Raw genomic sequence first — 22,075 nt, 5'->3', positions numbered from 1 at the left:
ACTCCCCCTCCCCCACTGCCCCAAGGCCCTGAAACAATGCCTGGGGTTTTTCTCCTATTATGTCCAGTGGGTCCCTAACTATGCGGACAAAGCCCGCCCATTCATTCAGTCCACAGTTTTTCCCCTGACGGCTGAGGCCCACCAGGCAACATCATCAAGGCCACGATGCACGCAGTCGACGAGTCCCTCCCCTTCTGTCATAATACACCAGTATATCATGGTGCAGACACACACACACACACTGATGGACATGCAGTGGGACCAATCAGCATACACAACACCGCAGCCAATCACCAGTGAGAGCACCCGCACTATAAAGACAGGGGACAGGAGAGTTCCCGCTCATTCTAGTAGCAGCCAGCTCGGAGCACAGAGCTCACAGCCTGCAACACAGACATTCACCATGTGCTGAATGCATCACCTGGTTAGGACTAGGCAAGGGTCAACAGTTAAAGCTGGTATTGCATTTACCCACAGTTCAAGTATGTTAACATAGTTAACCTTATAATAAAATAGAGTCGCACCACTTCCAGTGCTGGTGACCTGTTTGTGATCCAGAACACCCAACACATCATGGTGCAAGGAGTGGTTGCATACTAGCACTCCTGAGACACACCTGCAACTAATCAGCATTCCGGCATCCTGAAGTATGGAGAACATCAACCTGCCGCCGCCGCTCCGCATTGCCGGCACCTCAGCGTACAGTGACAACCAGCAACGATACCCAGGCAAGATGTTCAAGAACCGGGTTCCGCAGCAGCTCCAGTGCCACGGCAATTTCCGCGAAAACTGGCAGGCATTCCGGCAAAAGTTTGAAATCTTCCTGGTAGCTGCCGAACTAGAAGATCTGGCCGATCATGAAAAAACAGAGCTTCTCCTCACCATCGCCGGTGCCAGAGCAGAAGAAATCTTTTGAAAATTCAAGTTCTCCAAGGGGCAAAACAGGAGCGACTTCGAGGCAGTCCTGGACAAATTCGGCAAATACTGTGAGGAAAGCACATTCCAACCAGCAAGGTAAGGTGAGAGAAGCACCAGTACTCACCTCGAGGCCGTAATCCCGGAGCAGAGAACGATTTTGGTCGGCGGCCATATTTCTAAAGGGACTGCACTTGCGCAGTTGCGCGACGCCGCGAATGCGCAATCACGAAAACGGCCATCAGTTGGAAGGCCGTCCTGCTGGCCCTGCGGTCTAAAACTCTCCCGGTCTCCTGCTGGCAGGAGGTCCTCCCCAATGCGCTCCACCCCATCCGATCGCTCCCCTGCACCGCAACTAACGAAACCCCCCATGAACGTCTCTTTGCCTTCCCCAGGAAGTCCACCTCCGGGGTCTCGCTCCCAGCATGGCTGACAGCTCCTGGACCGGCCCTCCTTCCCTCCTTCGGAAGCATGTGTGGACCCATAAGTCGGATCCTTTGGTCGAAAGGGTCCACCTCCTACAGGCAAACCCGCAGTACGCCTACGTGGCGCACCCCGACGGGCACCAGGACACAATCTCCCTCCAGGACCTGGCACCCGCTGGATCCCCACCCACAGCCCCCGACCCGACCCCCCCCCCCCCCGACACCCCACCGTTTGCCTCATTCACCCCTGCGCCACTCCCCCTCCCCCCAGCGAACCTCACCGCTGCCCCCGCCCCAGGAGGATCCGTCCTCCCACTGGTTCCACTCAGGGGTGACGAAGACGAGGACAACACGCTCCCGGAGTCACAGGTGACCAAGTCGGCACCCACATCACCACCAGGACTGAGGCGATCGCAGAAGAGGATCAAGGCCCCCGACAGACTGAACTTGTAAAAAAAAAATTCCACCACCCCCGCCGGACTCTTTTTTTAACAGGGGTGAATGTGGTAGTCACCACTAGTTGTATTATATGTATTACGGTAAGACACATATACTAGAGGTACATGGGAAAATCCCTGCCTGCTGGCTCCGCCCAGTAGGCGGCGTATAAATGTGTGTGCTCGCCGGTGCTGCAGCCATTCTGGTTCCAGCTACAGGAGGCACCACATCTTGCTCAATAAAGCCTCGATTATTCCACTATTCTCATCTTTGTGGTAATTGATGGTGCATCACCGGTGTCTTTCAGTCCCCACTCTAGGTAAATTTCTAAGTCTGAGAGTATTCTGTGAGAATCTCGCCAAGCTCCAAAAAATGATTACGGTTGGATTTCTCAGGCCTCCCAGCTGCTTGTTACTTGGCAGCGGGAGGTAGCATGTCGTTCACTGGCAGCGGGACTCTCTTGTTCTGCCGCATGTCAATCAATTTTCCCATTGAAGTCACCGGGAAACCCACGGGCGGGGATGCGCTGCCGTTGGAACCAGAGAATTTTACCGCCAGCGAACGGTCAGGGAATTTGAGACTATGTGTTGGGGAATTGTGATGAGAATCACGGCTGAACAGCCAGCAGGATTCTCAACGGTTTTCCTGCCCGAAATGACACTTTGTCATTTTTGGGAGAATCTTAATTTTAAGATTGTGCTGCCATATTCTGGATTCGATCACCAGAGGAAATAGTGGTCGCAATTCTCCGGTTGTTAAGTCTGACGTGATTCTCTGGTCCCGTTGACAGCACATCCCCTCCCATGGGTTTCCTGGTGGTGTGGGTAGCTTTCATTCCCATTGACAGTGGTACGCGCAGAGAATCTCATCACCAGTGAATGGGGAGGGGGGGGGGGAGGGGGGGGGCATCAGGTGGGCTGTGGGGTCGGGGTGGACGGACACGGAACACCTTTGCTGCAGCCGGCAAGGCAGTCATGCAGCTGCACTTACCGCTTACAGCCCACTTTGAATTTAATGCCACGGGTCGTATAATTGTCCCTCCAGGGCACCCCCCTGGGTGCCCTCTGGCTCCAGCCAACCCATCAGCTGTATGGGCATGCTCCAGCATAACCAGTGTCATCTTGTTGGCTGGGATGATTGTGTGGTGGGGATTGTAATATGTATGTGCGGCTGCAGCTTGTCAGCCTCCTGAGTGTCACTCGTGGATTCGGCGAGTCCCGCACCGTTTTTCATTGGAATCAATTGTGTTCCACGCGGCACCGGTGCTAGCCCCTCAACGGTCGCAGAATCGGTCCAGGTGCTGCACTGCTTTTCTGTCATGAAAGTCAACGAATTCTGCGTTCGCGTCAACACTTAGTCTCAGAAACGGAGAATTCCGCCCAAGGTGTCTAATGTTTCAGGCCCCCACAGCTAAATTGTTTTCGATCAAATGAAGGTATCAAGCCTATTCTTTTCAGTATTCTTAAGCAGCTGCTGCAAACTATGCAAAAGCCATCAATAATAGGCAAGTTGTTATAAAGACCAAGTTTTAAAAATATTTCTGTGCAGTTATGAATACCAGAAGTGTCCTTCATTGCTCCACGGCCCTCCTATGGTCTGCCAGTCGCATCGGCACTCCCCCTCCATACCTCCGACCTATACGTTCTCATAAAACTAAGGAAATTCGGCTGACTCTTACCAATCTTTACAAATGCACCACAGAAAGCATCCTATCTGGCTGCATCACAGCCTGGTATGGCAACTGCTCGGCCCAAGTCCGTAAGAAACTACAGAGAGTCGTGAACGCCAGCCACTCCATCACACAAGCCCTCTTCCCATCTATTGACTCTGTTTACACCTCGCACTGCCTTGGGAAAGTGGGCAGCATAGTCAAAGACCCCTCCCACCCGGGTTAGTCTCTCTTCCAACTTCTTCCATCGGGTAGGAGACACAAAAGTCTGAGAACACGCACTAACAGATTCAAAAACAGTTTCTTTCCCGCTGTTACCAGACTCCTGAATGACCCTCTTAAGGTCCAAACTGATCTATTCACACATCTTCGCGGCTGAGTCATACTACACCGTATGCTCACCTGCTGCCTGTGTCTATGTATTTACATCATGTATTTATGCATGTCCTATGTTTTTTCATGTATGGAACGATCTGTCTGGACTGTCCACAGAACAATACTTTTCACTGTACCTCGGTGACAATAAATCAAATCCAAATCAAATTCAATTCAATTTACCTTTTTCCCATAAGGTGCTAAAGTTATCTAAGGGACATTGTTGGTGAGGCAGGCAGCCAGAAGTGTCCTCCTCTAATTTGGCAGATATGCATTGGAAAATCACCCTGGGCTCTGGGCTCAGGGACCTTTCCCTCAACCTATTTGATGCCCAAACAATTTGTCTACACCCACACATTTCATTCCTTAACTTAATAAAAAATCATGTTCAGCAACCTATTTCCAACCTAGCTTCTTTATGGATTGCATTTTGCCACCAATGTACTTGTCCTAATAGCTAGGACTCTTACAAATACCGAGATGTCAAATGGTCTACTAGGAAATCTGAGAGAAAGCAACATTTTAATGTTGTTTTTCAAACTTGAAACAGAAGATCATTAAATTAAGATTTCCTCTGCAAGTTGACTATAATTGTTTATGTGTTTGTGGTTTGAGTTATCTCACAAAGACATTTAATCCGGATGAGGAAAATGAAAGAAAAAGGTTTTGGGCAATTTGACATGCAGATACAAAGTACATTCAAAACGAGAAAGATTGCAGGAAGGGTGGAACATCAGATCTAAAGGCAGTAATTATCTCGGCATTATAATGAATTGCAGTTAATATTCCATATGTATAGATTACTGAATTGAGCTGTGAAAGGCCAGGACCTGCCTGCCTAACCCTGGAAGGATGTTGGGTTTGGAATCATTCCAGGGCAAGCAGGATGTAAGGCCTGTTTTAGAACGTAGAAATATGAAGATAATTCATTCTCTGCTTAATGATGTAATACCGACAGCAGGATCCAACTCCTGTACTTCCTCGCTCGGAATCTTCTCCACTTCACATGTTTCCTGACTCACAACGGAGTCACATTGATCCATTTTTGGAATGTGAAAGTGCGCACATTTGTTTGAATTTTGAATAAGATGGATGGAAATGTTATAGACATTAGCCCTCATAATTCCCTTTTTTCTGCCGGCAGTGCACCCCCTGCCCGTTTATTTCCCGGTGGTGTGGGTTGTCTTCAATGGGAAATCCCACCGACAAGCGGTGGGAGAATAGAATCCCGCCACCAGCGAACGGTGCACCGCTGCGAAACATGCGGCTGGGGAACGGGAGAATCATCCCCATCCACAGCATCCTAACTTCCTAAAGAGTGTCAAAGTGTTTACAAAGTAACATCAGAAGCCAGCTTCATGACCTGGGTTAAAATATAATTTATATAAATGAGACCAGTGTTTTATCTCTTCTCACGAATGGCAAAAGAGTAAGATTCAATTCAGACACTTTCATCAATCGAAGGATCAGTGTTGAGTCTACCCGACTCAATTCAATTGTCTCAATCTCAGTCTAAGTGAAATATCCACAATTTGGCATAAAAATAGTCATCTCAGATGTTGGCAGGTGTAAAGAAAGAAAATGCCACCCAGTTACTTAGAAGAAGACAAATAATAAGCTAGATTTACACAGCACCTTTCATAAACTCATTGTCCCTAATCACTTCATATCTTAATGCACGGAGCATTTGCAATAAAGTGGATGAACTAATCGCGCAGATAGATATAAATGGGTATGATATTATTGGGATTACGGGACCATGGCTGCAGGATGACCAGGGATGGGAACTGAATGTCCCAGGGTGTTCAGTATTTAGGAAGGGCAGGCATAAAAGAAAAGGTGGTGGTGTGGCACTGCTGGTTAAAGAGAAAATTAATACAACAGTAAGAAAGGATATTCGCTCTGACAAAGTGGAGTCTGTATGGGTAGAGTTGAGAAATACCAAGGGGCAAAAAACATTAGTGGGTGTCATATATAGACCCCCAAACTGCAGTGCTGATATTGGGAATGGCATTAAACAAGAAATCAGAGATGCATGTAATAAGGGAATATCGGTGGTCATGGGTAATTTTAATCTGCACATAGATTGGACAAATCAAATTAGCCACAATGCCGTAGAGGAGGAATTCCGGGAGTGGAAACGGGATGGTTTTCTTGACCAATATGTGGAGGGACCAACTAGAGAGCAGACCATCTTAGACTGGGTACTGTGTAATGAGAAGGGAATCATTGCCAATCTGGCTGTACGAGACCCCTTGGGGATGAGCGACCATAACATGATAGATTTTTTTATCAAGGTGGAGAGTGAAGTAGTTGAGTCGGAGATCTGAATCTTAATAAAGGAAACTATGAAGATATGAGGTGTGAGTTGGCCTTGATAGATTGGGGAGAGTTACTTAAAGGGATGACAGTGGATAGACAATCGCAAACATTCAAGGAAAACATGGGGAAACTGCAGCAACTGTTCATTCCTGTCTGGCACAAAAGCAAAATGGGTAAGAGGGCCAATCCATGGCTTACAAAGGAAATTATAAAAAAGGAAGAAGCATACAGCTTGGCCAAGAAAAATAATTCTCCGCCGGCGTGATTCTCCGTTTTGCCGCCGCCCGGGGGTTTCCCAACAGTGTGGGGCTGCCCCACAATGGGAAACCCCGTTGACTGACTGGAGTAACGGACAATCCCGCCGGCGGGTCAGGGCAGAAATATGGCACGACGGGGCGGAGAATCCAGACCAATCAGTCTGAGGATTGGGAGCAGTTTAGAATTCAGCAAAGAAGGACTAAGGGACTGATTAAGAAGGGGAAAATACTGTACGAAAGTAAGCTTGCAGGGAACATAAAGACTGACACTAAGAGTTCCTATAGATACGTGAAGAGAAAGAGATTGGTACAGACAAATGTGGGTCCCATGCAGACAGAAACAGGGGAATGTACAATAAGAGACAATGAAATGGCTGAGCAATTGAATACATACTTTGGTTCTGTCTTCACAAAAGAGGACACAAATCAGATACCAGAAATGTTGGAGAATGAAAGGTTTAGTGAGAGGGAAGAACAGAGGGAGATCAACATTAGTAGAGAAATGGTGCTGGGAAAGTTGATGGGATTGAAGGCGGATAACTACCCAGGGCCTATAGTGCTTAAGGTGGTGGCTCTGGAAATAGTGAATGCATTGGTGGTCATCTTTCTGGATTCTATAGACTCTGGAACTGTCCCTGCAGATTGGATGCAGCTAATGTCACTCCGATATTCAAAAAGGGAGGTAGAGAGAAAACAGGGAATTATAGACCAGTCAGCCTAACATCGTTAGTGGGGAAATTCTTGAATCCATTATCAAGGACTGTATAGCAGTACATTTAGAAAGCAGTGGCAGGATCAGTCAGAGTCAGCATGGATTTATGAAGGGGAAATCATGTTTGACAAATCTTGGAATTCTTTGAAGAGGTAACTCGTACAGTTGACAAGAGGGAGCCAGTCGATGTGGTATATTAGGACTTTCAGAAGGCGTTTGACAAAGTTCCACATAAGATATTATTGTGCAAAATTAAACCTCCTGGGATTGGGGGGAAGTGCATTGAGGTGGATAGAAAACTGGTTGGCAGAGAGGAACAAAGAAATGAAAATGAAATGAAAATTGCTTATTGTCACAAGTAGGCTTCAAATGAAGTTACTGTGAAAAGCCCCTACTCGCCACATTCCGGCGCCTGTTCGGGGAGGCTGGTATGGGAAGAGTAGGGATAAATGGGTCCTTTTCAAATTGGCAGGCAGTAACTAGTGGGGTTCCACAGGGATTGGTGCTGAGACCCCAGCTATTCACAATATATTAATGATTTGGATGAGGGAACAAAATATAACATCACAAAGTTTGCAGATGATACAAAGTTGGGTGGGAGGGTGAACTGTGACGAGGATGCAGAGATCCTACAGCATGGTCTGGACAGGTTGGACAAATCAATGGCAGATGCAGTATAATTTGGATAAGTGTGATGTTATTCACTTTGGAAGCAAAAACAGGAAGGCAGATTACTATCTGAACGGCTGTAAATTGGAAGAGGGGAGTGTGAAGCGGAACCTGGGTGTCCTTATGCACCAGTCGCTGAAGGTAAGCTTGCAGGTGCAGCAGGCAGTAAAAAAGGCTAATGGTATGTTGGCCTTCATTGCGAGAGGTTTCGAGTACAGGAGCAGGGATGTGCTTTTGCAATTATACAGGGCCTTGGTGAGTTCACACCTCGAATATTGTGTGCAGTTTTGGTCTCCTTTTCTGAAGAAGGATGGTTTTGCTCTCGAGGGAGTGCAGCGAAGGTTTACCATACTGATTCCAGGGTTAGCGGGACTGTCATATGAGGAGAGATTGACTAGATTAGGATTATTCTCGCTGGAGTTCACAAGAATGAGGGGGGATCTCATAGAGACTTATAAAGTTCTAACAGGACTAGACATAGTAGATGCAGGGAGGATGTTCCCGATGGTGGGTGGTTGCACAGTCTGAGGATTCAGGGTAAATCATTGCGGACAGAGATAATGAAACACTTCTTCACACAAAGAGTGGTGAGCCTGTGGAATTCATTACCACAGGAAGTAGTTGATGCTAAAACATTGAATATATTCAAGAAGCGGCTAGATATAGCACTTGGGGCAAATGGGATCAAAGATTATGGGGAGAAAGCAGGATTAGGCTATTGAGTTGGATGATCAGCCATGATTGTGATAAATGGCGAAGCAGACTTGAAGGGCCAAAAGGCCTCCTCCTGCTCCTACCTTCTATGTATCTATGTATCCAGAAAAGTACTTTTTGAAGTGTAATCGTTACTGTAATGTCGGAAATAATATAATAGAGGATGCCAAAAACTGGCTACCTATATTTGAACTGTATGGTAAATTGGAGCCACTGAGTTTATGCTGCCTATGGGACCCTTGCCCACAGGCAAAATCTATCACAAATATGGACATGCATGCACTTTGAATCTTTTAATGACCACTACAATCGGAACATTGGGCATGACAGCACGGGGCAGCACGGTAGCATTGTGGATAGCACAATTGCTTCACAGCTCCTGGGTCCCAGGTTCGATTCCGGCTTGGGTCACTGTCTGTGCGGAGTCTGCACATCCTCCCCGTGTGTGCGTGGGTTTCCTCCGGGTGCTCCGGTTTCCTCCCACAGTCCAAAGATGTGCAGGTTAGGTGGATTGGCCATGATAAATTGCCCTTCGTGTCCAAAATTGCCCTTAGGGTTGGGTGGGGTTACTGGGTTATGGGGATAGGGTGGAGGTGTGGACCTTTGGTAGGGTGCTCTTTCCAAGAGCCGGTGCAGACTCGATGGGCCGAATGGCCTCCTTCTGCACTGTAAATTCTATGAATCTATGACACATACCTGCATTTCTGAAATGTGTTGCTGACAGGCAAAGCTAACATGGGGAATGCAAAGTCAGCAAATTAACCTCAATATTGTATAGATTTTGATCACCAACATTAACATCAGGAGCGTAATAATTCAACCAGTCACTTGCTACAAGAAAAAAGGTAATCACAAAGAACATATCAGAGATATTTTGAATTTGTGATCCTTTAGGGTTGTGCTCAGGTTTATATTATTTTGTAATCGGGTTTTGACAAATTAGGATAGTCTGAGGCCTACTGAAATAGAGCAATTTTATTGTCATTTCTTTGGGTTTTTTTCAAACATGGGTACATTGTGTGAAGTAAAAGAATGAACTTTAAATATCGTGAGTCCATAATACTATACAGATTCCACAAATGTTATCCAGTTTTTCCATAAACTGCTAATTCCTTTTGACTCTCCAGCATGAGATAATAATATAGTCAACAACAGTGAAGTGAAGTCTCTGTTAGATTTTAGCAGATAATTGTAATCACAGGGTTTTGCTCACCAGTGTGAAGAGGTTAATCATTGAAATGTGTAGCATCATGCTTCAGAAAATGTATTGTCGGTTGTCATCAAAAATTGGGACGGTTTGAATCTTCACTTAGAGAGAAAATAATTAATTCAAAACACTGTCATCCTTCAAGGGAAAAGATGTACAAGTGATGATAGGGGTAATCATGCAACCAACTCAGGGATAAGAACAATCAAAGCGTTGAAACTCTTTAACGATGTAAGTACTGCACAGTGAAAATCTTGCAGACTTCATGATCATTAACAGGTTAGATGTTTCAAAGTTCATTGTGGCATCATACATAATTGCCATTGCCACAGCACATTAGGGCAGGATTCCCCGACCCGCACCGGGTCAGAGAATCGGCGGGGGGCGCGAATCGGCGCCGATGGCGCCGGCGTGGCACCGGCCAGGGGCCGCTCAACATGACCCCCCCCGGCGATTCTCCCCACAAGATGGGCCAAGTTCGGCCGAGTCCCGCCGGCGTCGTTCTCGTGTGGTCCTACCTGGCGGGACCTCGGCGTTCATGCTGCGGGGGGCGGCCTGGTGGTGGGAGGGGGATCCGACTCCGGGGGGGCTTCAACGGTGACCTGGCCCGCGGTCGGGGCCTACCGATCGGCGGACTTATCCCGGTGGAGGCCAATGTTCCTCTGCGCCGGGCCCCTGTAGGTCTCCGCCATGTTGTGTCGAGGCCGTCGCGGCGACGGCAATCCACGCACATGCGCGGACCCGCGCTGCCCGTGCCGACGCCCGTACCAGCAGCTGGAGCAGCATGAGGCTCTCCAGTGTCATGCTGGCCCCCGGTGCGGCGCAGGATCGCTGATCCTAGGGGCCAGATGACGCCATCGTAAAACGCTCCGGCGTTCACGACGGCGTCAACACATAGCCCCAGGATCGGAGAATCCCACCCTTAGTCTCTCTTTAAAAATGAAACAAATGTTTTTCTTTTTTGATATTGAACTTACATTATTAACATTCTTTTAAAAAACAAAACTTTAATCGCTTTGCTACATGTTAGCAATTAAAATCATTTCAAAATAGCAAAGGGACACAAATTCAGTCCCAAATTACGAAATAGATTAATCTCTGCTTTCCTTCAAATTACATTTAAAAATACATCTGAGCAAGTTGAAAATGTCCCCTATTACTTTACATTTCAAGTCAACCAACCAGCCAAATAGGGCTGTAAATGCAAAATTTGGCTTAAATAACGTTTAATCTTGGTTTTGCTTGCTATCCTCTGTCTCCTTATTTGCTTGCTGATTATGATCTTTAAAGTGAGGTTTAAGCAACCACACACAGATTAATCTCTGGGGATACAGTTCCACATCCAAAAGCAGTAGTCTCTGATGTTTAAACTGAGAATGGTAACCAACTGTTCTGCAAGGAAAATGGTTAAAAAAAGATAAATAACTATATTGTAAACTATAGTTCTAATATGAACTCTTAAAGCAATTATTGAAGACAAGGTAAATATGGGTATGCCACATTAGATGATCTCCTGTGATACTTCACATGTTAAATGAAAACCAATTTGAATTTTGCAGGTCAAGTAGGATTGTGGGGTAGCTATAATGGAATTGTTTTGGGGGAGTGGGGAGGGAAAAAATGGTGGAAGAGGAGGTAAATAGGAGGAAGAGAGGGGGGTGGGTAGGAGAAAAAGCTGGAGGCACGAGAAGAGGTCAGGAGTGAAGGCATTGTATAGTGAGCATGGAAGAGAGAAAACTAATGGGAAAGATCGGGGAAGGGAAGGAGAAAGCAATAGGGTGGAAAGATAATTGGAGAGGAAACGCCAAGGAAAGGAACAGGGTGGGGGAGAGGATGGAAGAAAAGAGGGAAAGAAGACGTGACTTTCCACAAATGCCATTCCTCTGACATATGACTTTTTTTCATTATTGTCTTTCTACAAACATCCAGATTCCATATTGTGTCATCGAGCCTCTATTCCGTTCCGCAACTCACTTCATTTCCCATTTGCTTCCACCACTTTTTCTCCATGGACTGTATTCCTTCAGCTATTAGCGGGTGAACTTCTCATGAACCTTTTTTTAACTTTCCGAATTGAAATTAGAGGCTGAATGCATTGTAATTGTTCAATTGGATTATGTATGCTATTTGCTTCATTTGGCTGTTTCTGTGGTACCGCACACGCTGATTCTTTTGCTGGACATATATAAGATTCATTTTGAGAGCTGTTTGGGACATTTGCGTAACATTAGGTGGTGTGCCACTGACAACAATTTGACAGGTAATGTTACAGTAACAAAAACTCTGCATTGGCATAATTGGGTATCCAAAATATCTTATATATTCAAGATATAGATATATATATTGCTGAAAAAAGAGACATGTTGCTGAACTTTGACAGTATGTCTCTTTTCTCAGCAAAACTCAACTTCGATACAACCAAATGACTGTGTATATATTTTGTTATGACCAGATGAAGAGCAATGAGCTGGCTCCCCTTTTTCCCAACCTCCTAAGTTGGTTGCAACAAAGGTTTGTTTAAAATCTGTTCCTTGCGGCTACTTTTCCCAACCAAATGTGTTTACTTTTTATAAAGGGCCAATTTAACCATGCTTTCTTGAGTCAAAGAGTGAGTTTATTAGTTACTAAGACCCAAGGACGGTATGGTGGCACAGTGGTTAGCACTGCTGACTCGCAGTGTCAGGGAGCCGGGTTCAATTACAGTCTTGGGTGACTGTCTGTTTGGAGTTTGCCAAGGCAAATCAGGATGCAAATCCCATGTGTGTTATATCCAGGGAAGTACTGGCAAATGAAAGTTTAAAACCCTCAAAACTTCAAAGGCATTTTGAACACTAAGCATGGCGAGTTAGAGGACAAATCTCTTGATTTTCTTTCAAAGGATGCAGCGAGAACTTAAATCGTTTGAAGTCCTTAGCAGAAATGTAACATAGAATGACAAAGCAAGTGAGATCATGAGGAACAAGAAGGCTCACCTGTCGCATTAAAGGTAAGCAAAAATGGGGGGTCCCGAAGATCGGCCTGCATGAGTCCCGAAGGTCGGTCGTTTGGTAAAAGTGGGTCCCGGGAAATAAAGTTTGAAAAGCACTGCATTAGACTTCTCCCAAAGGGGTATTTGAACCGCTCCAAAAGGTCACCCTCCCACTCCAAAGAACTCCAACAGCTTTAGATCTTTTGCAGACCTCACTGCAGACTCACGGAGACAGCAGGAAACTGGCAGCAGAGGGATGGAGAATCACTGCTTCTCTTCCATCGAGGGTCTAGAGGCTTCTGACAGGTTCTCTTCGAAAAAACCACCTGGCAGGAATCATTTGCTGACTGTTGTCAAGCAGAACGCTATCCTTGGCCAACCCACCAGTTGCCAGTTAGCCAATCGAACCGACTTCCTCCAAAACCGGTGCTGGCGAGTCTGGCCTCTCCTCTCCAAAATACAAAAAGTAGGAACACACTGTCCTGGCAAGCACTCTTCTGCTTAAAGGCACATCCCAATTTTGGGTCCACAGATTAAAAATATTAAAATTTAAATCAAAGAAATTTGAACAAAGGAAATAAACAGGAAGGTGTCTTACAATGAGATCTTCTAATCCAAAAATACTCTGGCCTTGGTGTCAAATTTTGTCTGAAAATGCTCCTGTGAAGCAGCTTTGAATGTTTTACTCTATTAAAAATATTATATGAATACAAATTACTTTGGTTCATGTGTCAGGTCTGGATAAGTTGGCAGCACACTTAGATTTGTCTGAGTCAGAATGTTTTAATTTAGAGCCTCACTTCTAGACATGAACAGAAAAAAACAAGGCCCACACTCCAGTGCAGTATTCAGAGAATGCTGCCTTTTTTATGGGGAAGATATTAAACGGAGGCAGAGGACGCGATTCTCAGGCCTAGTTGCGTTCTCAAGCGAAACAAGGCCGGTGAATAGCAGGAGAGGCAGAACATGATAACCACACCAAACAGCTTGCGCTGCAACTTGCCCACTCCTGTAGGCAAAATCAGGATCTCGGCGTAGCGTGGTGAGAAACCAATTATCACCACTTAAGACCTATTTCCATACAATTAAAGGGAGCCACCCCATATCCAATGGCCTCCTGTCTTTCAGCAGCCTCCCCAGCAAGTGGTCATGCTGGTGGTGACAGGTACTCCTTTTGAAAAAAGTGAACCTGGCGGAAGAGCTTCTGTAGAGATCCGAGGAGGTGAGTAGCCATCTTTGCTCACAGGCATAAAGACCTGAATGTGGATCATACAGACCGATTTCACTGCTGAATATGGATGCGAAAATAGTTGCAAAGTTCCTGGCCAAAAGGCTGGAGGGCTGTGTACCAGAGATGGTCGCAGAGCACCAAACGGGCTTTGTCAAGGGTAGGCAGCTCACTGCGAACATCAGGCAGCTGCTGAATGTGATAATGACCCTCTCTGGGGAGAGAACACCAGAGGTGATCGTCTCCCTGGACGCAGAAAAGATCTTCGACAGATTCGAATGGAGCTACCTCCTCGAGGTACTTGAATGATTTGGGCTAGGAGCGGGATTCACCGCCTGGGTGAGGCTCCTGAACAACGCTCCCAAAGCGAGTGCACGAACTAACACCACCAGCTCGGAATACTTCCAGCTATAGAGAGGAACAAGATAGGGCTGCCCCCTGTCCCCACTCTTGTTTGCACTAGCCATCGAACCCCTGGCGATAGCCCTGCGGGACGCAAAAAGCTGGAAGGGAATCCGGAGAGGAGACAGAGAGCACAGAGTCTCACTCAATGCAGATGACCTGCTCCTCTATGTCTCAAAGCCACAGGAGGGACTGAAGACAATACTGCAAATACTGAAAGAGTTTGGAACCTTCTCGGGCTACAAACTTAACCTGGGCAAAAGTGAGGCATTCCCAGTGAACCCAAAAGGGGGAGGGACAGAGCTGAAGGGGCTCCCATTCAAAACGGCCCAGAACAGATTCCGTTACCTCGATCCTACAATACTACCACTGGGCAACAACGGCAGAAAAAGTGAGGGAATGGGTACAAGAACCCGACACAGATTGGGTACAAATGGAGGAGGCATCCTGTAAAGGAATAACCCTCCGGGCCCTGGCCACAGCAGCAGTCCCATCCTCCTCAACAAGGTACACAACGAGCCCAGTGATAGCGGCCACGCTGAGAATGTGAACCCAGCTGAGACAGCACTTCGGGATAACCAAAATGTCCCCCATGGCCCCCGTCTGCAGCAATCACAGATTTCCCCCAGCCATGCTAGATACCACCTTCAAAAGATGGAGGCGGGACGGGGGCACATTGACGGTCAGGGACTTCGACGGAGGGCACAGACTGGTGACACTGGACAAGCTGACAAGGAAGTGGAAACTAGCAAGAGGACAGGAATTGAGATACCTCCAAATAAAGCACTTCCTCCGCAAAGAGACAGTGGGGTACCCTGGGGCCCCAGAAAGCACACTACTAGAGGACCTGATAGGCACAAGTAGCGAGAAGGGGGGGCTATGTGGGAAAATATACGGACAGCTACTGGACAGAGCTCGAACATCACTGGACGAGACCAGACAAAAATGGGAGGACGAACTGGGGACAGAGGTAGGATGGAGACTCTGGAGTGAAGCACTGAGCAGGGTGAGCTCCACCTCCTCCTGTGCAAGGCTAAGCCTAATGCAGCTCAAAGTGTTGCACAGAGCGCACCTGACTAGAACCCGAATGAGCAGGTTCTTCCCGGAGGTGGAGGACAAATGTGAGCAGTGCCAGAGGGGCCCGGCAAACCACATCCACATGTTTTGGGCTTGCCCCAAGCTTGCTGGGTAAGCTTGCTGGGTTCTGGACAGCCTTCTCCGAGGCAATGTCCAAGGTTGTGGGGGTGAGGGTGAAGCCATAACCAATAATGGCAATCTTCGGGGTATCGGAGCAGCCAGAGCTACACATGGGGAAGGGGGCCAACACCCTCGCTTTCGCTTCCCTAATCGCATGCCGGAGAATCCTGCTCGGCTGGCGATCGGCAACACCACCCACAGCTGCTGGCTCGCTGACCTCTCGGAATTTCTTCACCTGGAGAAGATTAAGTATGCCATCCGAGGGTCAGAGGAAGGCTTCCTGGATACTTGGGGACAGTTCGTCAGCCTGTTCCTAAACCTGTTCGAGGCCGGCAACGAGGAGTAAGCCAGGGAAAAAAGACGAAGAACCAAAGGACTGCACAACGCGGGCGGGGGGATGGGAGGGAGCCGCTGGGGGGGCAACCGGGGCGGCACCAACATGCCAACCCCTGGATCATGTGTATCGGTTCCTGGGGCAATCCTTGTCCCTGCCTGCCTGCCCGAAAGGCCACCCATAACCCCCGCGACTGCAAAGGCCTCTGGCTGTGCGGCTAAAGGCTATTGCGAATAAGGAATTGGCAATCGTGGTTAAGTGAGCAATTCACACAACCCAAGTGGATTCCCGTGGGTGGGCAGGCCATGTAGCATGTGGGAGTCATTGCCTAGCATCCCAATCACACGTTGAGGCATGGACACTGTGCTTGAACACTGCGGGAGGCAACACCACACACGCAGCAGCCAACATCTGAACACCCAAGGGATGGGTCACAGCTCCAGGGATATGTCCACAGCTGGAGGGTGGGTGAGCACCAGGGGGAGGGGGGATGCCTGGAGAGATGGGCAAAGGGTCCAGAGGTCAACGCGCATTGTGGAAGAAAGTGATAGATGCAATATACTAGTTGTGCATAAAGGTGTTTATTGTGTTTTACACTTCCTTTCCCTCCTGATGGTGCTGCCCCTTCCCCCACACTCAGCCCCCTCACCTCCCACCTCTGTCCTCACCTCCCATCCTCCCCTGGTGCCCACAGTGATCCTCGATGTGCTTGACCCTCCTAGCTCTATCACTACATCAAGGTGTGTCCCCAAGCTGAACATCTGAAGTGGAGGCAGCCAGCTGCTTACCATGTCCCGTGGCTTTCGATGCCCCTAGCAGGCATCCTCTGGGGGCTCAGAAGCTGAGGGGGGCCCCGGCTCACATGTCAACGGCACAGGTACAGCCATGCTGCCCTGTTCCAGGTGCTGGCTGTGAGACACAGCCTTATCAGAGGGGTGGGGCTCAGGGGATCTGGTGGCTACTATCACCATTCCGTGGGACGAGTTCAGATGGGCATCCGGAACCCCCTCCACCCAGTCGGTGCCCACAAGGCCCTGTAGGTCACCTTGGGACAAAGGGGCAACTGGTTTGAGCCCCGGTTGCCCCAGCGCCATCTGGCTCTGCCAGCCTTGGCGGTTCCCCATGGTCCAGACCATCGTGTGGATGCCCTTGGCGATGCTCCACAGTGATTGGGCCATGCTCTGCAGCACCTCAGCTTTTCACATCTGCGACTGGGACAGCTCTGCAGCACCTTGGCCATGCCCATTTGAGAGCAGGACATGTCCCGCAGAACCTCGTCAAGGTCAGCCTAGTATTGGGTCACATCCGCCAGCGAGGCCGAGATTCTGCCCAAGACCTCAGCCATGCCGTCACCAATTGCACAATGCCTTGGACACCTTCACTAATGGTGCTGGCGTCATGCAAAAGGCTCTCCACTGCGTTTGCCACCCTAGCAGAGTTGGCCTCCATGCCACGCATTGCCAACGACATCTCCTGCGCCCGTAGCCTCCATGGATACTGTGCTTGAACACTGCGGGAGGCAACACCACACTCCTCCAAGCACCTATGGACCTGCTGGAGTGATGCTGACATCTCCTCTGAATATCCTGGCCGCACCCTAACATCTCCATCAGCTCCGGGATGACCTCTTCCACAGGCTCAGCATAAGGCTGGGACCCAGCTGGGTCCCGGGATCCAGCAGACCTCTGTCTGCTGTCTCACCTGGGGGTTCCTGCCTCCATCTCCAGCAGCTGTGTGATGCTCACCAGATTGTACCACAGAAGCCTGACCACTAACATTTCCCACCAAGGTACGTGTATCTGCGCTGGTGGAGGGTGGGGATGACAGCTATGATGCAGCTAATACGGTGGAATCTACTGAGGTCTCTTCCAAGGCAGTCGCATGGGAGGCTGGAGAGGGAGCCACCCAGGATGGGCCGGCACCATCGGCTGGCGGACCTGTGGGAGAATGGACATGTGGTCAATGGGAGAGATGGGTCAGTCAGTAAGGCAATAACAACTCACGTTTGACAGGACCTCCGGGTGGGGCCCAGTGGTTCCTCACCTCTGCAGCTTCTGCCAGCTTCCGAGTTATTGACTGCCCTGTGCCTGGCCAAACCGATCACCTCCAGGGATCGTTTCTCAAAGGTGGTGAGAATCCTGACGTCTGGCACACTACCGCCAGTCTGGACTCTCTCCCGGTGATTGTGGCCGAGCTTTTCCTGAGGAGACACAGAGGGGGCACCACTAGCCACACATGTGGTTCACAGTGCTGAAAGGAGGGTGTGTGAAGGAAGGGTTCAGGGGGTTGAAGGGGGAGGGGGGAGATGTGGGGATGGGGAGGGGGGTTGGTTTCTACTCACTCGTGTTGCCCGGTGCAGGTAATTGACCTGTTTCTAGCACTGGAGGCCAGTCCTCCTGGTCCCAATCCCTGAGCACACAGCTGCTGCCACCTTCCTAGGTGGCACTGGCTGCCCTATGGCTCACTCTCCTGGACCCTCGGGGGAACAGGACATCCCTCCTGGATTCCACAGCTATTAGCAGCCTCCCCAGGTCAGCCTCCCCAAATCTTGGGGCTGGTCTCCTCGGCGCCATTGTTGCGAGCTTGCTGGGGTTGGCTGAGCAAGTGCAGCTTAAGTGCTGCTTGACTTTGTTAGCGAGGGGCTGGCAAGCGTGGTGCCGGTGAATCAGCTGGCGAGTCTTCATTTACAGCAACAAGGCCGTGAGGCCTTGTTAAGTGAACCAATTAACTTTGAATAGCATTGCCGGCCTCGCTGGGCCGAGCGTCAGGAAGCTCACGGCAATTCCCGCTCACTACGACACTTAGAAATCTTTCTGGAGAATCGCGCCCACAGTGTGCTCTCTCAGGTGGATAGACAATATACCAATGCACAATTTCAAAGGAGAGCTTGTTATCACTGATATTCTGGCCAATATTTTTCCATCAATCAACATCAACAAAAGACAAATAATGTTTGTGGGAACTTTTATCTGCACAAATTAACTGCTGCATTTCCTATATTAGCCCAGTGACTGAGGGCGGACTTTAAAGTTCCAATGGCAGAAACAAAAGTTGCCGTAACTTCAACTGGGAGGGATGGGGAGGGATGGGGGTGGGGTGGGGGGGGTGGGGGGGCGCTCATTAACGGTTGAGCCGGAAGGCGCATGTTGAATCTTCTGAGAGGGTTGTCTGGAAGTGCCCCCCACGCCCCCCCCCCCCCCCCCCCCCCCCCGGCCCCCGCCCCCCCACCCCGCTGTCACCTCTTAGGCTCCAACTTCCAAATGCCATTTGTGAACGGCACATGGGCAGCTATTCAGTCTTCCACTCTGCTTCTTGACACCACTTGCTGTACCCACCCCCCCCCCCGCGCCCAATGACCTGCTATGTGCGAAAGGTAACTGATAACTCTCAGTGATGGTGTGAAAGGAAGGCGAATGCACCATCCAATGGCCTGGCAAAAAGCCAACCTAACTTGGGTGGGGCGGGCGGGTGGGGGGTTCTGATGAGCATTCCTGAGATGTAAATGGGGTTTCTGACATAGCCTTTAAGCCACCATGAACATTGGGAAGAATAGATTGCAAACTAATTTCCCGATGTTGAGGAACTGATTTTTGGTCTTCTGTCAAATCTTGCTCCCCCGCCTGCCATGGTTCCTGCTGTTGGCAGGAGTGGAAAATTCCACCCGACATTTAAGTGCTTCATTGGCTGTAAAGTACTTTAAGCGGCATGGTGGCACAGTGGCTAACACTGCTGCCTCACGGCATCAGGGTCCCAGGTTCGATTCAGGCCTTGAGTAACTGCCTGTGTGGAGTTTGCACTTTCTCCCCGTGTCTGCGTGGGTTTCCTCCGGGTGCTGCAGTTTCCTCCCACACTCCAAATGTATGCAGGTTAGGTGGGTTGGCCATGATCAATTGCCCCCCAGTGTCCTGGGATGTGCATGTTAGGTTACGGGGATCGGGCGTGTTGGACAGGGCAGTGGACCCGGGTGGCGTGCCCCTTCAAAACAGACTCGATGGGCCGAATAGCCTCCTTCTGCAATGTAGGGATTCTATGAGACCATCCAATGGATGTGAAAAGTGCTTTGCAAATGCAAATCTTTCATTCTTTCTTTAGTTGTTGTTTTGAGCTGTTATTATAACAGTTTAATTCTTACTTACTCCAACAGGATGGTACTGCTGAACAAAAGTTACTTTGCCTCAAGTCCAAATATCAAATTCGTTCAGGATGCACCATTAAAATGACTTTTCATTTTGAAAAATGAATCAAGTGGCATTAAAAACTGGTGTGGACTGCTGCAAGAGGTCTCTGTCTCATTGTGTTTTGGGTTTGTGAACTGCGATAGAGGTTTCACGGAGCTGCAAAATCCTTTGTTGTAACAAGTGATTTTTATAAGGAGATTCCATTGTATCTGGCCCCTCTGTGGCATCATCTGTAAAAGAAAAACAATCACCCTAATCCCACTATGTTCTATTCACAGTGTGTGGGAGGTGAGAATTAATCAGCCACTATGCCAGAGCCCTGGAGCTAAACAAAGGTGTAAATCGCACTCAGGCTGATCTCTGACTTACTGTTTCTAGTGCTAACAGTCTCCAATTGTGTATGGGCTGGATTCTCCGGACCCCAGCCGCATGTTTCTCAGCGGCACGTCGTTCGCTGGCGGCGGGACTCTGTCATCCCGCCACTTGCCAATGGGATTTCCCATTGAAGCCACTCCACGTCGCCCAGAAATGCGTGGCTGAGACATCTGAGGTGCTAATTTCCCGGGGTCATGAGCATAGAACATAGAACATAGAACGATACAGCGCAGTACAGGCCCTTCGGCCCACGATGTTGCACCGAAACAAAAGCCATCTAATCTACACTATGGCATTATCATCCATATGCTTATCCAATAAACTTTTAAATGCCCTCAATGTTGGCGAGTTCACTACTGTTGCAGGTAGGGCATTCCACGGCCTCACCACTCTTTGCGTAAAGAACCTACCTCTGACCTCTGTCCTATATCTATTACCCCTCAGCTTAAAGCTATGTCCCCTCGTGCTAGCCATTTCCATCCGCAGGAGAAGGCTCTCACTGTCCACCCTCTCTAACCCCCTGATTTTGGATGCCTCTATTAAGTCTCCTCTTAACCTTCTTCTCTCTAACGAAAACAACCTCAAGTCCATCAGCCTTTCCTCATAAGATTTTCCCTCCATACCAGGCAACATCCTGGTAAATCTCCTCTGCACCCGCTCCAAAGCCTCCACGTCCTTCCTACAATGCGGTGACCAGAACTGTACGCAATACTCCAAATGCGGCCGTACCAGAGTTTTGTACAGCTGCAACATGACCTCCTGACTCCGGAACTCAATCCCTCTACCAATAAAGGCCAACACGCCATAGGCCTTCTTCACAACCCTATCAACCTGGGTGGCAACTTTCAGGGATCTATGTACATGGACACCTAGATCCCTCTGCTCATCCACACTTCCAAGAACTTTACCATTAGCCAAATATTCCACATTCCTGTTATTCCTTCCAAAGTGAATCACCTCACACTTCTCTACATTAAACTCCATTTGCCACCTCTCAGCCCAGCTCTGCAGCTTATCTATGTCCCTCTGTAACCTGCTACATCCTTCCACACTGTCGACAACACCACCGACTTTAGTGTCGTCTGCAAATTTACTCACCCACCCTTCTGCGCCTTCCTTTAAGTCATTGATAAAAATGACAAACAGCAACGGCCCCAGAACAGATCCTTGTGGTACGCCACTTGTAACTGAACTCCATTCTGAACATTTCCCATCAACCACCACCCTCTGTCTTCTTTCAGCTAGCCAATTTCTGATCCACATCTCTAAATCACCCTCAATCCCCAGCCTCCGTATTTTTTGCAATAGCCTACCATGGGGAACCTTCTCAAACGCTTTACTGAAATCCATATACACCACATCAACTGCTCTACCCTCGTCTACCTGTTCAGTCACCTTCTCAAAGAACTTGATAAGGTTTGTGAGGCATGACCTACCCTTCACAAAGCCATGCTGACTATCCCTAATCATATTATTCCTATCTAGATGATTATAAATCTTGTCTCTTATAATCCCCTCCAAGACTTTACCCACTACAGACGTGAGGCTCACCGGTCTATAGTTGCCGGGGTTGTCTCTGCTCCCCTTTTTGAACAAAGGGACCACATTTGCTATCCTCCAGTCCTCTGGCACTATTCCTGTAGCCAATGATGACATAAAAATCAAAGCCAAAGGTCCAGCAATCTCTTCC

The sequence above is a fragment of the Scyliorhinus torazame genome, chromosome 4 (genome assembly GCF_047496885.1).
Source record: "Scyliorhinus torazame isolate Kashiwa2021f chromosome 4, sScyTor2.1, whole genome shotgun sequence".
Lineage (NCBI taxonomy): Eukaryota > Metazoa > Chordata > Chondrichthyes > Carcharhiniformes > Scyliorhinidae > Scyliorhinus > Scyliorhinus torazame.
The sequence above is the reverse complement of the archived record's forward strand: the minus strand, read 5'-3'. Positions refer to the sequence as shown.